General features: G+C 43.5%; 1 protein-coding gene across 4 annotated transcripts in view; it reads left to right on the top strand.

Moving 5' to 3' along the window:
* SDK1 (sidekick cell adhesion molecule 1) overlaps positions 1-18,063 on the top strand; it is an 857,904-nt gene that overhangs the window by 497,625 nt on the left and 342,216 nt on the right. The window lies entirely within an intron of this gene.

Genomic DNA, 18,063 nt, shown 5'->3' on the forward strand with positions numbered 1-18,063 from the left:
TTCATTGAAGTACTTTGCTGTCCTTGTCTCTGTAATTGATAGGAAAAGATCAGAAATTTTTAGAGGGCACAAACAAGGGGGACAGAAAATTGAATTTTCCTTACAATCGTTTTACAAACTCTAACATACATGCATTACACATCTTGTCTGGGGAAATCCTAGACAAAGTAATGGTTACTGGCTGAGATGAGACCACAGAACCAGTTGTTAGTTGTAAAGATAATTTTCTTAGAAAACTAAATTCACTCAGTAGTTGAATACAAATGATGATGGTGGTCAATTCCCAGGTGTTTGGCTTTTAGTTCCTTTCTAGGCTAAATAATTCTACACATACCTTCCCAATATTTTTTCCTTTTATGTGTGAGTTCAATATTCTGAAGCTGCTAATTAAGAAACACCTGTTTAGTTTCTCTTCTTTCAGAATTTTTGAGCTTTTTAAACTCCAAACTGTCTGATTTTCTGGTCTAAATTATCTTTTCTTGTCTCATCCTAGAGGAAAATGAAAATATATGATTTTCTACTTTGGGGTGGAACCAACCTCTTTAATAGTAACATGGTATTTGTATTGAGGGTAGGCCTAATATCCCATATGTTAACTTTGATTTCAAGCTTTAAGTAAGGATGCGAAGACATGATTTGGCTCAAAGTGTGATGAAAGCATGTTATAGTAGTTGTCTTAATCAGTTCAGGCTGCTATAACGAAATACCATAGACTGGGTGGCTTCTAGACAACAGACATTTATTTATTTCAGTTCTAGAGGCTGGAATCTAAGATCAGGATGAAAGTATGGTTGGTTTCTGGTGAGAACCCTCTTCTGGGTTGCAGACTTCTCATTGTATCCTCACACAGCAGAAAGGGGTCCCTTTTATAAGGGCACTAATCCCATTCATGAGGACTTCACCCTCATGTCCTGAGTCTCTCCCAAACGCCCCACATCCTAATACCATCACCTCCTAATACCATCACCTCCTAAAACTGTCACATTGGGGGTTAGGATTTCAACATATGAATTTTGAGGAACACAAAAATTCAATGCATTGCAGTAGTAGAAACAATCACTATTTATTGAATGTCTACTCTGTTTCCAGGATGAAAATATACTTAATTTAGTCTCCATTTTTTCAAAAAGCCCTATGAAGTCACTATTATCCCCATTTTACAGATGAGGAAACAAACCAAGGGAATAAATAACAAACAAGTCTACGCAGTTAATTATGTGGTTTAGTTTCAAACCCAGGTCTGCCTTTTTCCAAAGAAATTTTTATCGTTTTATTCATTGAGATTATTTGTATTGTGGAATTATTTTCGATTTTTAAAAGCACGTTGAAAATTCTTAATCCGATTGCTGCCTTTGTGTCCGCCACTGGTCACCTTCTGATAACAGCTCAGTCCTACCTCTACACTCCATCATCATGTTTTATTACTAATTGCTGTAGATGATATTCTTTCGGCTCTTATAAAAGGCAATTACAGCAGGTAATTAAAATTGTAGATCTTTACAATGTGGTTGACAATATTAAATCAAGCCATAAGATAATCAGCTAAAGGATCTGTTAAAGTGAAAGGCCACTTGGCTCCTCGGAAGCCCACTGTCAAATCCAGAGGGGCTGGACTCCCTGCTTTTCCAAGAACACTTTGTATCTGAGGGGGAAAAAACAGAATTTCTAGCAGAAATTTATCTTCAGGTGTAGGTTCTTTCTGCACGTTCTAATTAGTGAGTCCTTAGCAATGGTCTCCGCCAGGGATTCTTTGTTATTTCAGATGATTATTCTGCCTACACCTCTCATCTTTTATGATCTTCAGGAATATCCTCCTTGGCACAAAATCAGTTCCTACCCTCAGAGCCTGGCGTAGCTCTGGATTGGCAAAGCAAGTCATGAAAGGGTATAAGAAATGTGGCTGCCGATTGTCACTGTACCTTGCTATTTACCCAGGACTATCTGGTCAGTGTAGCTTTTTCAGGCAGATTCCAAAGACTATCATTTTGCATAGTTTTATAGAATCATAAAAATGCACACTGGGAATTTTCTGGTTCACGCTAGTTAGAGACCTGAATGACCATCTGGGAAGTCTGCAAGCTGTAATGTTTTTGATTTTCCTAGGGAGCAAGAGAGACACAAACCCAGAAGTGCAGAAACTCAGTGAAACTCTTGAAAGAATGACAGTTTTTCCATTTTGGTCCCCAACTTGGACTTAGGAGAAGGAACTGGAGCTAGAGAAGAAATAAGTCAGGAGTGGTGGCCCATTCGCCTGGCCCTCTGGGGTTGGTTGGTTGGTTGTTTATTTTCTTGTTTTACTGAGAATGGATTTGGTTGAGCTGTATCCCATCTGGTATTAAGCGCCCTGCGCTCTGCTGCTCCCTTTGCTTGCCTTGAAAGATTGTTGCACACTCTAATGTATTTCCCCGTCAAGATGTCACTCTGTGGTTATATTAATTCAGACAGGGTTGAATTACACAAAGGTTGGCTCTCGTTTGGGAAGGTTTCCAGCACAAATGTGCTCCAGAATTTGCACTTCTCCCTTCCCATTCCTTGAGACTTTGGGAAGCCCCCTAATTAGTCAGAATGACTTATGTAGAGAAACCATATGCAGGAGTTGACCTTTGGTTATTAGTTCATTTCAGAAAGTTTAAGAGGCTCCACATTTCTTTAGCCTACTCAGGAAAAGTTCTCTTGAATTGAGAAAATGGCCTCAGAAAAAATTATGCAAGAATGTTACTGTCATAAAGAAATATAAAATGAATGGGCAGTATTTTGAGCCTTTTATTTCTTTGTTCATTTTAGTTATAGCATTAAAAAATCATGATGGTAAGCATGATGTTGGTAAAAATCAGGGAAGTAGCTCTACTTATTTGAACCCTGTACTGGCGTTAAGATTGAGATCAAATCCATCTCTTAAGTTTGTATCTGAAGGACTGATATTAAGCTATTATGCCCCCACTGACTTCTGTTCTGATTGGTTGGTGCCCCTGCCATGTTGGCATGTTGGTCATTAAATATTTTGCGTATCGCCTCAGCCTGGAAGAGTACTCAGGTTTGCATAAGAGATAAATGTGTCATCATTATGGAAACGGCTTGCGTGCTCTCACTGGTCTTCTGGAGTCACTCCTCCACCCATCCTGTACATCTGCAGAGAAGAAGCAATTGGAAGTGCTGCCTTGTGATTTCTTTTGGCACTTAGAGTCTGTGTATCTCACTTTTGTTCCAAAATGTATAATTTCCCCTTTTAAAAATACAGATTTTATGTCTGATGTTTCACTCAGAAAACACTGTGCATCTAATATTTACCAGGCATAATGCCTGATGCTGAGGAAATGAAATGATTAAGACGTAGGGTTCTTGCCTTTCCTGAGCTCGCTTTTTGCTGAGGAGAGGCAGACCCGTGAACCAATGACAAGAGCACAGTGTGTTGAATGCCAAGTGAAATGGAGTTAGCTAGAAAATGTTGTGGAAGCACAGGCAAGGGAGCAATTAATTCTGCTTCTGAGGTTGGAAAAGCATTGTTAGCAGAACTCTTTAATCTTTTCTTTCACTTATGGAGAGAGGCAGCGCCAGCGAGATGATTAAGGAAAGGAGATTTGGGCTAGAACAGGGCTCTCCAACTAAGGACCATTGCACCCACTGTCCCGTTGTCTGCTCCCCTTGTTTTCAATGCTCGTGTCCCCCCAGCAAGACTCTGCCTTTCCTACGACCTCGTTCAGTTAAGGGTATTGTTTTCCTCTCCCACCAGAATGTAAGTTCCATGAGGGCAGGGATTTTTGTCTCCTTTTTTCCCAAGTAGCCAGAAGAGTGCATGACAACTCAAAGGACTCAATAAATACTTGCTTACTGAATGGATGAAAGTCATTAGGAACGAAAGCATTGCTTGGTATATTTCCATCTTCGTTCTTCACCACTGTGCAATGAATCATTGTTTTTTACTCTCCCTCTCTCGATTCTCTCCCCATCTTTGGCTTCTCAGGATACCTTCTTACTGGCTTTGCTCTTGTTCCTCCTCTAGCTGCATTTCTTTTGGTGTTTATAGCTCCATTTTGTTCTCCTTACCCCAAAATGTAAGGATTCCCCACTGCCTAGTCCTTTAGTGCCAAGTTTTGTCATGTTTTTATGCTGTTTTTTCCTCCTTTGAGATCTCATTCATTCTTGTGACATTAAGTATCACCTTTGATCAAACATCATTTCCAACCTGAATGCCAGGGTGGGCATTCATTCTTTGTCCAATGGAAAACTGGGTGAAATGATTTTAAGTCCACTATGACTCTAAAATTCTGATTATCTTCTAATTTCTTAACTTCTTTGTCTGATTTAGTAAGGTGTCCTAAAATGGAAGGTTGTCCCCATGCATCTCCTCGATTATTGACTAACTTTTTGTCTGTTTGATGACTTCATCTCATGTGTTGGTCTCTGGCTTTCCTCTTTGTCTCAGTCTCACTCATCCAGTTGATTATGCTGCTTCTGGCTACAGTGGAGAAAGCTTGCCCAGTCTAACCTAGTGCTTGGGACGTTGTGCCCTGAGAACGGGATCCACTGTCTTGTTGGACGTTTTCACTTGGAAATTAAATTAGCCTGTCTCTTTATACTTCCCATCCCAAAGCAACTTCTTCTCCTAGATGCCCTAGAAGGTTGTCTCACTTTCTTTTTATGTTTCCAGTTCTTACCTATCCCTGATCACTTAGCTTAAATCCGTGCTTCCTCCAGAATATTTATCCATCTGTCTATATGATATGGGATGTCCTAAGTTAGGGAATAGTAATTTTCCCACACATCCTGAGTTTCTACCACTTATATTTCTAATCCTTTGCCTGCTGTAAAAGATAGGGTTGGTAAAGATAAAGTTAAGATATACAGGATTTTGTGTTGGAGAAACACTTTTTCAGAAACAGTTCACAGTAGTTCTTGTTTATATGACCATTAGTGTAGGCTTATGTAGAGAAAATATGGAAAAATTTCAAGAGATGGATTATGCTAGAAATAGAACGAGCCAGTAGAGTTACAGCTTTCAAGCCACAGGCTTCATTATTCTCATGAACAGGGCCCTTCTGTGGGCAAAACTGACTGAGCTATGTGAAATAATGCCACTGCCCATGCTCTGCAAGCCCAGTATGTCAAACTGTAGTTTAAAAAATGAGTTGCTTTACAAACGGACTATTAATATAAGTTCTTCACCCCTAACCATTCAATATGTGATTTATAAAAATTGATTTCCTTATAACTTATGTATAAGTTGTGTAGATAACTTACATACATATACATAAAATAACTTAGATGTATAAGTTAAAACTACTGTCTTAATCAGCTCGGGCCACCATAGCAAGACACCACACACTGGGCAGCTTAAACAATAGACGTGTGCTTTCCCCCAGTTCTGGAGGCTTGAAGTGCAAGATCCAGGTGCCAGCAGGGTTGGTTTCTGGTGAGAGCTCTCTTCCTGGCTTGCACGGCTGCCTTCTCTCTGTGTCCTCACAGGGTGTTTCCTCTGTGCACATGGATAAAGAGGGAGAGAGAGCTCTCTCGTGTCTGTGCCTCTTCTTATAAAGACACCAGTCGAGTTGGATCGTGGCCCCACCCTTGTTACCTCATTTTCCGTTAGTCACCTCTTTAGAGGCCCCATCTCCAAATCCAGCCATATTGGGTATCAGGGCTGTACCATTTGAATTTTAGGGGGAGACAGTTCAGTCTGTAATAACTACCCATTCCTTATTCCTATTGTGGTTTCTTTCCTGAAGTACAGTATTACTCTAGATCAGAAGTCGAGATTAGCCATCTGTGGACTGCATTTGCTCCTTGACTGTGTTTCATTTAGTCCACACAATACCTTAAAAATACAGGAGCCACGGGGCTGGCCCGGTGGCGCAGCAGTTAAGTTCTCACGGTCTGCTTCTCGGCGGCCCGAGGTTCGCCGGTTTGGATCCCGGGTGCAGACATGACACCGTTTGGCACACCATGCTGTGGTAGGCGTCCCACATATAAAGTAGAGGAAGATGGGCACGTGTGTTAGCTCGGGGCCAGTCTTCCTCAGCAAAAAAGAGGAGGATTGGCAGTAGTTAGCTTAGGGCTAATCTTCCTCAAAAAAAAAAATACAGGAGCCAATATTTAAAAGTTGAGAGGGAGTTTTCCAGTTTTAAAAAATATCCGAGGGGCCAGTCCAGTGGTGTAGTGGTTGGGTTCAGCATGCTCCACTTTGGCGGCCTGGGTTTGTGGGTTCGGATCCCAGGTGCAGACCTATACTGCTCATCAAACCATGCTGTGGTGTCAACCCACATACAAAATAGAGGAAGACTGGCACAGATTTTAGCTCAGGAACACTCTTCCTCAAGCAAAAAAAAAAAAGAGGATGATTGGCACCAGATGTTAGCTCAGGGCCATTCTTTCTCACCAAGAAAAAAAAAAAAAAACTGATGAATTGGCCACACTGGGACCACCATCCCCAGTTTGAACAGTCTGTTTCATTGAGCACATTCTCCTAAGGCAGAGGCTTCAGTTTCCTGTGGAGTGCACTGTTCTTTGTTTTGTGAAAATATTCATTGTGGAATTTTAAATTATCGCAGATTTAAAGCAAATGAGAGGCAGGTCTTTTCGAGTGAGAGATTAAGTCTCTTTGTTCTTGAGGTAAGTTAGGTATTTGTATTAACAGACCTCCTCTTTGGAGAGAAATATTTCTGAATCTTAGCCTGGCTCTTTCACGTTAGCTACCTGCTCTGGAAGCATTTGAGTTGTGACCCATGACCAATAGAAGTTTCTGTGATGATGGAAATGTTCTCTATTTGTACTGTACAATATGGCAACCATTAGCTGCATGGGACCATTGAGTACTTTAAATGTAACTAGGGTGATTGAGAAAGTGGATTTTTAGTTTTATTTAATTTCGATTTACTAGCCTTATGTGGCTAGAGGCTATTGTATTGAACAGGACAGTTCTATAAGAATGCATAACACTTTGTGTGCAAAAAGAACTCCCACTGAAACTCTCCCATGACCCCTCATTGATCTCTGCCTGCTCCTGGAATTATCTGGGAGTGGTAAGAGTTTGTCATGACCAGCAAGGCTGACTCCGGGTCCTCCTGAGAGTGCTTGTACAAACGAGCAGGATGCGTGCGGAAGGTTTATTTACCGCAGGGCTGTGGCTGATGAGCAGCTTGTGCAGGGAGACTTTCCCTTAGCAAGTAGGACTGCCCGGCCCTCATTCGAGATGGCTGCGCCACACACCTTCAGGGTCTGTAGTAGTCCATATTAATGGCAGCCCAAAGAAGTGGCCCATGCATAGCCTGCCTGGGTGTACACGGCAACGCTGATTACTGCATGCCACAGTTGTTTGTGGCATATCTCTTGTGCACCAAGCCTGGTGCGAGGCATTGAACAGTTAGGGAAGTCAAGGGTGAGATGGCCATATAAATAGAGAATGAACACAAATGTGTATGAGCCATGATAAAGAGAAGCACAGGTCACTGTGGAAACCCCTGGGTGGGGCACCCAGCCAAGTCTGGGGCAATCAGAAAGGTTTTCCCTGAGGAACTGATGTTGAACTGAGATCCAGAGGTTGAGTGAGAGTTAGTCAGCTAAAGAGTTAGAGAGGAGGCCACCCCGATAAAGGGAACAGCAGTGCCTGGAGTCAACAGAAGCTTCTCTATTCACGGACTTTCAAGGTACCAACTTCCAAGATAAGAACAAAGCTCTGCCCTCACAGAGGGCCCACACATAACTGCTTAGGAAACATGAAAAACCTCCTGGGGCCCGGCCCACTGGCACAGCGGTTAAGTTTGCACACTCTACTTTGGCAGCCTGGGGTCCACCGATTTGGATCCCGGGTGTGGACCTACATACCACTGTCAAGCCATGCTGTGGCAGGCGTCCCACATATACAATAGAGGAAGATGGACACGGATGTTAGCTCAGGGCTAATCTTCCTTGAAAAAAAAAAAAAAAAACTTTTGAAAACCAGGAGATTCCACATAAATATTGAAGACCTAGTGACACCAGAACCACATCCCCCTCAAGACAACAATTAGCTGGAGCTGAGTAGATGCTGCTCACTTTCACGGTGCATCTACTCATCTTGCCAATATCCCAACCCTCCCAGGACGTGTCCCTAGCAAGGAGACCAGCCAGTTGCCATTTATTATAAGTTTTGCACTATTGTTTGTCTTATACTAGAAAAATCTTTTGCTATACCCCGTCTTTGTCAAAAATAGGGAAATAAATTAGGACCGGGAAGGTGGAGAATGTCTCGCAGGCCCAGTGGAGAGGTTTATGCTGCGTATCTGCTTGGTCCCCGCAGGCGTTAGTCTGGGTGAAGGCACGTCAGCACTGCTCACCACCGACAGATGGGGTTAATCTAGATCAGCGGGCTTCAAATCAGGGTCCTGTTCCTCCAGGGATCTTCAGTGATGGATGGTTGACGGGAATCAGTTTCCACATCCCAAACTTAGATTTGTGCTCTTTCCCAGACTGACCTGCCTGAGAAAGCGTCTGCAGTGGAGGAGCAGATTCTGCTTTCTCACCTCCCTGTTCACAGTGGCTTTTCTCCCACCTTACAAAGGAAAAGCATTCCTCCCACCAAATTCTCACCTCTCTTGTGCATGGCTCTGGGCGGTCAAGCCCTCTACTTGCCAGACCAAGGATACTTTCAAATATTGGGGTCACTGCCGAGAAAGTAGATGACTTTAATAACTGGGTAAGAAATCCTCTTGCAAGTCAGGTGGCTTACAATTCTTAGCTTTCAACAAAATGGAAGGAGGACCTAATCAAGTTGTCAGCCAAAAGATTATTAAAAATAATGTTTGATGATAAATTATGGTGTGATTTTGGGCATAGCAATCAGAATGATGTCAAAGAATTGACTGACGTTGTGACAAAACTCCTTCCATTCCCATCTACTTATTTATGAAAATAAGTTTTCTCAGTGCATACATTTATAAAAACGAAAAATAGAAATGAAATTGATGCTGAACACTTTCTCATTTTAGCTAGAAGTAATATTCGCCCATGAATATATGCACTAATTAAAAAAGAACAGTCCCATTCATCTCATTGAGATGCATTTCCAATGAAATTTTGCGTTTTATATTTAATATTTTTCAAAATTTGTAATGATGTATATTGATTTGATTATTAATTATTAGTAATAATTGTAGTGGATAACCTACCCATAATTTGTTTTTCAACATTTAGAATTTTAGGATCAGAGGAATTTGAAAAAAAAATTAATGAAATATCCATCCTTTCTTGCGTAGAGAAGTGTGGCACAGTGATAAAGGACTTTCAAGCATGCTATATTACAGCAAATAAAATTCTGTGCCTGGATTGAAGGAGAAAAAGCAATGATGTAAAATTTTCAGGTATCAAGAGGGAGATTTTTAAATGAGTGATGGTAGTTATCAAGTCACTGTGGAATCTACGTCCCTTTGGATACATTTAAAACAGTGATCAAAAGTTTCTTTTAAAATACACTAGAGAGTAAATGTAAACATTTAAATATAAAGTTAAAATACATGAGGGGACATAGTTTTTCAAAATTCTTTTATGGACTATATGGGCAAAGATATATGGAGAGCGTGTTCAGTGACCGTGGCAATGAGAGGTCTGTGCTTAGTTTGGAAGTGAAAGTTGAACCAGGGAAGGAGGTGGCAGGCGGACAGACAAGAACTGCAGAAGAATGAATCCTGCCAAGGTGCCAGGACGGTGGGAAAATTGGAAGATCAAACTGACAGACGGCAAATCACACCAAGTTTGAAAAAGTGCTGGGCCAATATGTTTAACAATAATCAAAGGAAAAGTGACAAAATAGAATAAAAATATTTGGAGTCTGTGACACTGTTTCTTAACCCTGGATGTCCATGAAAATCACCTGGGCTAGTTCAGGACATTTTTTTAAAGCACCCAGGTGATTTTAATATATATTCAGGGCTGCACATGGTTGGGCTAAACTCAAAGTGTGGTCCTTGGACCGGTAATATCAGCATCATCTTGGGAGCTTGTTAGAAATGCAGATTTTTGAGCTCCATCTCCGTCCTACTGAATCAAATTCTGCATCTTTACTTAGATGATTCACATGCACAGTAAAGCTTGAGAAAACCGAGATTTCCAACAAGCTCCCAGGCGATGCAGATGCTGCTGGTTGAATAGCAAAGTTCTGGAGTGATGCTGCTCAGAGGTTCTAGAGCAAATCTGCTCAGAGTATGGTCTGGGGAGCAGCATCACCTGGACACTTGGTGGACATGCAAACTCCCAGGGACCCTCCCCAGACCTGCTGACCAGAGCCTCCGGGAGTGAAGTCCGGGAATGTGTGTCTTAACCAGCCCTCCAGGTGATTCTGGGACTCACTAAGATTTGAGGACCGCGCTGAGGAGCCTCCACATGGACCAGACAGCTCTGGGCCTCATGCTCATTCGGGGAGATGGCTGGCAGTTTGTTAATCCCCAGAGGCCCAGCTTAGTGAGCGAGCTGCTGCTGGAGCTTTCGTCACGAGCTCCACCTGTCTCCAAGCCCGTGGGCACGTGTTCTGCCGCGGGCCCTGAATGTCCGACCAGTTTTATGCGGGCGTGATCTGATAGTGCCCTGCTTCTATGTTCGTGCCACATGCATACAGCTCTTGGGAACACTTCCCCTAGCCATTTATTGGGTGATTCAGCAGGGGGAAGAGGAGCCAGATCAAGAGAGGGCTGTCCAGTAGACCCAGGTGCAAACTTCCCAGTGGCCCATGTCATTTGATTCAGCCGATCTAACGGTGCCAGAGGCATCCTTGCTGGAGAGAGGTGCTGTGTGTGTCTGTGGCAAACCCCGGTAGGAGGGTTCCAATTTGGGGCCCCAGAGTTCTGGAGGAAGCCTTTTCCTTCTGCAGCAGAGAACTGCTCATTATTTGAGAAGGACAGACATCTCGTTGTAATGAGTTTCTGGGCCCTCATTGACACTGAGCACCAAGTGACCAGGGCCCAGAACTACCCCTCATGAGCCAGGTACTGTGAGATTCTCCAGGTCATGAGGCTGGCTGGGTGGAAATGACGCATTGAGGGCCAGGCCCAGGCAGTTAAAGAAGGCAGTAAATGACATGAAAGGTGACCCCAGACTCCCATGTCAACCACCCCTTCAGCACTGACAGTTCTCCCCCCATCTCATGACTACAGCCTCAGTGGGAAGGGGTTCTTACAACCAGCTGACAAAGGAGTGAAAAACCCAGGACTGATTCACAAATAGGTCAGAACCACATGTTGGCTCTAGCGAAAAATGTGGTTGCACGATACGCCCCTCTAGAGGATGGCCCCGCAACAGTGGTACAGGGATGTCCTCCCAGTGAGCAGAGCTGCAGGCAGTCCTCTCTGAGTCGCTCCCGCTGACCCAGTTCTGGGGCTCTGCTACCTGTTCCAAACCCTTAGGCTCTGCTGACTTAGAGCGTCCTGGGAGGCAATGCCTCTACCAAGGAGGACAAGGGGTTCCCTGGACCAGCAGACAAGGGATTCGATGACTGTGCTGGCATGGGAAGTTGATGCTGATGACCTTGAGGAGCCTGGACTGCTGCTACATGACGGGGGCATGGAAGAATCTCTCTGAAACCCAGGTGACTCACTGGTGTGTCCCTGGTGCCTCCACATCCAACAATAATAGACAGTGGGTGGTTGTAGCAACCGGAGCAAGTCAACTAAACACTTAGAGGAAGGTCTGGGTCACCTCGCCAGACCAGCAACGCAGACCAGCTGAAGTGCTGGCCAGGCATAAGAGAATTGCTCTCCTTTTTGTCCTCATTCTGTGTCGCTGGAATTGTCCTCCCAGACAACCCTTAACCCAGGCACAGGTGGGGCCCTCTGAGTCGTACAGCAAAAGGAATGTAGTGTCACCACAGGTACAGCCAAGAAATTTACTGTGATATTCATGGAAGCCCAGCGTAAACCAAACTTGTTTCTTTGGGGAAGGATTCTCAGAAGACCATATGTCATCCAGGGAGACGAAGGTGGCCAGCCTCACATTCCTGCTTGCTGAAGCTGCATCGAACACCTGCCTCAGCTCCCTCCAGTTGGGACTTAGGAAGCCATGGCCTAATGAGCAGCCTTTGGGTGCTTCACGATAGAGGAGCTCCTGCCGCTCAGTGCAGCGTGTGCCTTCCCCGAGCTCTTGACTTCCAGAACGCTGCACTTTAGCTGAATTAACAGGCTTTTGCATTAATCTCCAGGATTAGCATGGAGCCTAATGCTAACCCAAAAGGAAAAACCAGAAGCACTTTCCTTGACTTTTTGTCAACTTCTATTTACTTCAGAATTCGACACAGCATGGGCTCACGTTGCTTTGTGTTCTGGACCAAGTTGAATATCCTGGCTTCAGTTGTCTTCTTTATGCCTACAGATGGGATATGATTTATTAACTTTGTCTCTAGCTATTTAAAAGAAAAAGAGCTTTTATTGTGGAGCAGAAATTGTCAAAATCCTATCACCTGCAAAATAGGACTTGGCTCTTTCTTCTCTGAATTAACTGAAATCAACCTGTTTTCAATTGGTGATATTCCTTCATTAGTTTTAATTCATTTTTGAGCGCATCTGATTTTTTTATTCATAATGCTTTTGATGAAAATTAATTAGTTTTTTTTAGAACTTAAACAATATTATCACGGGCACTCAGACATTGTTATACAAAGGGGCCTTACTATAAAGCTGGCCTCAGGACTCAGAGCGTGTGTCTGTATCATAGAGAACTCACTGTACGATGACGATGTGTGGCTGTTGACTTTCTGGGTGCTGGGGATCTGGGGCTCAGTTTTCTCATCTGTGAAACGAGGGGTCTGAACCAGGTGAACTCTAAACTTGTGTTTTAGAGCCCAAAAAAGCTAAATACACTTTTATAGACTAGATCTGAAGACTATATACAGAAGTTTATGTAAATATACTGATTAACCATTTTCTTAGCCCAACGTAGGATGCCAATCAAAATTCTAACTAGTAAAGGCCTAGGGAAAAGGGGAGCTGCTCATACAGACTGGTAGGAGATGGAAGGAGAGGAGTGGGCTCCATCAGGTATCAGGTCCACCCCAAACTAATTACTGAGACCTAGGGGAGTCTCAGATGTGCTAAGTCGGAGGGGCCTCGGATGTGTTGTCCTGGAGGAGGCTTAGATGTGCTAATCCAGTGGGGCCTCAGATGTGCTAACCCAGAGGGGTCTGGGATGTGCTAACCTGGAGGGGCCTGGGATGTGCTAACCTGGAGGGGCCTGGGATGTGCTAACCTGGAGGGGCCTGGGACGTGCTGTTCTGGAGGGACCTGGGATGTGCTAACCTGGAGGGGCCTGGGACGTGCTGTTCTGGAGGGACCTGGGATGTGCTAACCTGGAGGGGCCTGGATTTGCTAACCTGGAGGGACCTGAGGTGTGCTAACCTGAAGGGGCCTGGAACGTGCTGTCCTGGAGGGGCCTGGGATGTGCTAACCTGGCTCTCGGGGAACAAACAAGTTTGGCATCTATACCTTTGCTGGTCTTCTTCCCCAGATATTCAGCTTCCTGAAGCTTAATCTCTTTTCCAACAGAGAACTGTGAAACCAAATTTCACTAAACCAAAGAAAAATCCACTTCCTTAACTGTAATTTCAACAACAAAGAATTTAGAGAGAGAGAGAGAGAAAATCACTTTTAAAAGTCCCACTTAACTTAATGTGAACAGCAGCTCTGCAGCATGAGTCCCACACATGTAACATCACTGTTTGCCTAAGGCCTTGGAGACAAAAGTCAAACCTGTTTACCTACCACGTTTCCGATTTGGTCTGATTCAAGGAGAGCCTTAATTTTTATAAAATGTGCAATCCCGTATTCAAAATCTATTATGAGTAGAACCTCCTGAATTAATCCAATCATTGCTTGCCAAATAAGTGTGTTTTTATTTTTATTTTTTCAAGAAAAGGGCTTTTAACATAATACTTTATTAGCCAGAATATATGTTTCAGCAGAACATCTGTTAATCACACAAGATACAGAGAATGAGCTCTCTGGGCTTAATGGCCTGGCCCAGGGAGGCAAGGTGGGACAGCTCTCAGCGAAGCTTCGGAGAAGGCGGTCTCGACTGCCAGAGTGGGTCCAGAGCAATGACCGAGAAAGTTCTCGTGGACCTGACGTGCCCGGTTGAGGACTGCAGAGAGGGAGGGGCGCTGAGTTGGAGGAAAAGCTCCTTCAGGCTGGAGGGTGGAAAACTTTTTGGAGACTGTGAGTTGTTAGCCAAACCCAGCAAAAGGATGGAGGGCAGAGCAAGCGCAGAGCTGTCAGATGGCCTGAAATTTGCAGATGCCGGGCATGCTGGTGCAACTTGAAAAGAGGGTGCAGATGCCCTAGAAGAAATCAGCTCTTGGCTCAGTGTCCCTCAAGCAGCGGGCCTCCCTTCGGTATTTCAGATAGGATTCTTTCCATGCATAATTTTTTTCTTTTCTTTTTTTTTTTTTTTACAAAAGCAGCCTAGTCAATTAAAAAGAAATTCCATTTGCAGTGAAGATTTATTTAACACTAAACAGGTTGCTTGCTGTGTGAGCCCCAAAATAATAAAAATAGGATAACGTATTTGAGTGAATAGAGAAAATTACAGAATACATTTAGAAAATAACTGGATCATCAGTATAAACAGATTGAAATTGTGGTTTCTGGAATAAAGTCAGTAGAAATGATATTTTATTTGAGCTGCTTCCCTATATACAACTTTACAGAAATCCAATTTAATAATTTTAGGCTCTATTACCAATTACTTAAAGAAGAAGGATGGATTTGTATTTCCTGATAACACGTATGTATTTCTGTTTGAAGTAAATGAGAGTAACCTGCACATAGCAGGAGGAAAGAGAGCCCCAGAAATTTTATTAACTGTAAGTTTGGGTTGCTGATAAATGACACTCTCTCATATTTTTATGAACTGAATAATAAAAGGGCTCACGGGGTCACACCCAACCACATGTGTGTGCACACGTACCCACAGGAAAAGGAAAATGCGTGGGCACACCCCTGTGGGTATGCAGTTAATATACGGTTTAAAGGGATCTCAATAAAGACTTTGCATAAATTATGTGTATGGCATAAAAATAAGTAGAGTATAAGGGGTGAATTTTAAATGTGCTAAGGGAATTCTGCCCTCTGATTTTAAAAAGAGAAGGACATTTGCTTAAGGAATTTGATGATCTACTGATAGCTCATTTCTGAAAATAGTAGAGAGCCACATCTTGGATCACAGTCCATGTTTTAATGCATGCCACTCTCCCCAAACCCCAGTTCTGCACGACTCACTCTCCACACGCTCCTGATTCTTTAAGGAAAAGGAAACCAGCCACCACTCTATAAATTCCCTCCAAATCTGTGTATATTGACTGCTTCTGGCTTACCTCCGTCCTATTCCAGGAAGGCATTCCGGCTCCCGCCCAAGCCTGAAACACCTCCACTTCCCTGAGCCCGTCTCCTCCAGAGCTGCCTCTGTTTCCTTTCTCCGTCTTCCCCTTCCTCTGGATGTCCATAGGCATCCTCAGCACTTCTTCTAGACAATCATATCTTTTCCCCTGCTTGCCATCAGGCGACCTCTGACTCCCCGCTCCTCAGCCGCCTCCCTCAGGGGTCCTTGTAGTCTACTGAAACTGGCTGCTTCGTCTCTGGTTCCCCCTAGAGCTGCCACCAGCAGATGAAAGGTAACCTTCCACCTCCAAATCGAGGGCTCTGTGCTGGTCATGTCCCTGGCCCTTGGGACAGGTTGACTGCTCTCTTTGGAACCTCTGTGTTCCAACGTTCTCTAGCTCCCTAGCATCTCTTGCTCAGGACTTTTTTTAGATGCTTTCTTTTCTGCCCTCATTTTTAAATGTGTTTTTGTTGTTAGCTGACCTTGCCCCACAGCTCTGTTCGGTTAATGTCAGTCACTTAGGCCTGGAGCCTCCAGGTCTTTTTATGATTCTGAGCTCTGCTCCTGGATCTCACACGCACACACCACTGTCCATGTGTCCCAGGGACTCCTCAGACTCAATGTCTTGCCCAGCCCAATTGCCTTCTCATTATTAACTGAGCCATCCTGAAAGTAGAAATCATGGGATCATCTTAAATTCTTCGCCTGCTTCCATTAAGTTCCCAAATTCTGTCAATTCTATTTCTGAAATAATAGTAATTTTATTTAGCATAAACTGAGATCTATATCATACTGTGCTGAGGGAGGTATTTACTAGAGGAGCCTCCAGAAATAGTACTAGTCAAGGCCACAAGACTAGTCAGTGGTGGAACCAGGATTTGAACCTGGTGCACGCAGCTGCCAAGCCCAAGCTTTCAACCTCTGGCACACCTCTCATTTCTCGGTGTCTCCTTTCTCCTTGTTGCCGCTGTCACGCTCTCCCTAGCTCTCGCCTGGACGAGGACCCTTCAGAGGTTTTTTCTGCTCTTCCTCCTGAAAGAACTTTCGGAAGCTATGTACCTTCTTGTACACTTTAAAAAAGATATTAAAACTTTTTCATAAGTGTAAATAGTTGCAAGGAATATTTATTGTAAATTTTGACATTTAAAAATAAAACTGTTACATCATTCTGCTGACTGGACCCACTGGAATATGTAAATACCATGGTGGTTTGATATCGTCTCTATTTCCACAGTACGTGGGAACATTTCCTTTGACAGTGGAGGTGGCACTGGTTCATTATCAAATTCTGCTTCCCCCACACACAGACTGTTATCTTAATATAATATTCTTTTATGCTTCAGAAATCTTTATTGATCACCTGATCGTGCTTTCCTGCAACATACATACATATACTCATACATACATATGCACATGTGTGTGCACTTACACATATGCACTCAAACACATGCATGTGCTTGCACACACGTGCACGGGTATAAACTGCATTTGAAATCTGTTATTTATTTCCAGTGACCATAAACTCTATTAAAAAATTAATTCCATATTAAGTTATTATTATGATTTTTAGGACACAGTCGATCAGAATACCTTAAATATATTACGAATTTCATAAATAATTATTAAACATAGAAGAGATTGAAAGACTCGGCTTGGCAGCTGCGCATACCAGGTTCACATCCTGGTTCTACCACTGACTTGTCTGTGGCCTTGACTAGTACTATTTCTGGAGGCTCCTCTAGTAAATACCTCCCTCAGCATAGCATGTTACAGGTCTCAGTTTATGCTAAATAAAATTGCTATTATTTCAGAAATAAGAGGAACAGAACTTGGGAAATTAATGGAACTAGGTGAAGAATTTAAGATGATCCTGTGATTTCTAGTTGTAGGAGGACACAGTTGATAGTGAGAGAGCAACAGGTCTGGAAACACATCTCTTAATGAGATGGATTCAGGGCATTCGTGTTTCGGTGCCCTGATGAAAGGAACTCAAACTGGTTCTCTGTTTTGGTACCCAGAAGGGTTTTAGTCAATGTGATAAGTCATTAAGATTCAGCATGGTGAGAAGTACGACTTTCTTTTTTAAAGTTGGAGAAGAGTGAGCATGGAAGGGAAGGTGGGAGGGGGAGCCTGGAGTTGAGGAGGCTTCTTAGGCAGACAGTTTTAGGAAAGAGTATGTCGGGAAGTTGAGTATCTGGAAGTTGATTACTTAGAGCACTTACTTATAGTGTTCCTAAGGTACACCTTACCAGGGGCACAGGTCTACTGCAGTGGCCTCCCTTCCAGTTCCTGGCAGGCATCTGAACCATCACCTCCACCCCAGGCGACTTTCAGAAGTGACATTAGATTTCTCGTTCTAGAACATGCCATTTTTCTTTTTGAGAACTTAAACTCTTCACTCCTTGGTCTTGTGTTTAAGACTCTTCACACGCGTCCCAGCGTGTTTAGAGTTTCAATTCTCCATCCCAACTTTTCCTGTCAACTTTTCCCTCCTCTCCCCAAATTAACGCACCCCTCCCCTGCCGCACCATTCCTTGAGCAAATCCCCTGACCTGGAATGACCTCACTCCCCTACTCGTCTTCAAGATGGCTCAGATGTCCCCTCCTTTCTGAAATCATATCCAGTCTCCCTGGGCTCATTTGTGGTCCTGTCATGATGCTTAGTACACAGCGGTTGATGCACTTGCCTCGCCCGTCATTTGGAGCTCCTTTCCGGACAGCACCTCCCTTTTGAGC

This window comes from Equus caballus, chromosome 13 (genome assembly GCF_041296265.1).
Source record: "Equus caballus isolate H_3958 breed thoroughbred chromosome 13, TB-T2T, whole genome shotgun sequence".
NCBI lineage: Eukaryota > Metazoa > Chordata > Mammalia > Perissodactyla > Equidae > Equus > Equus caballus.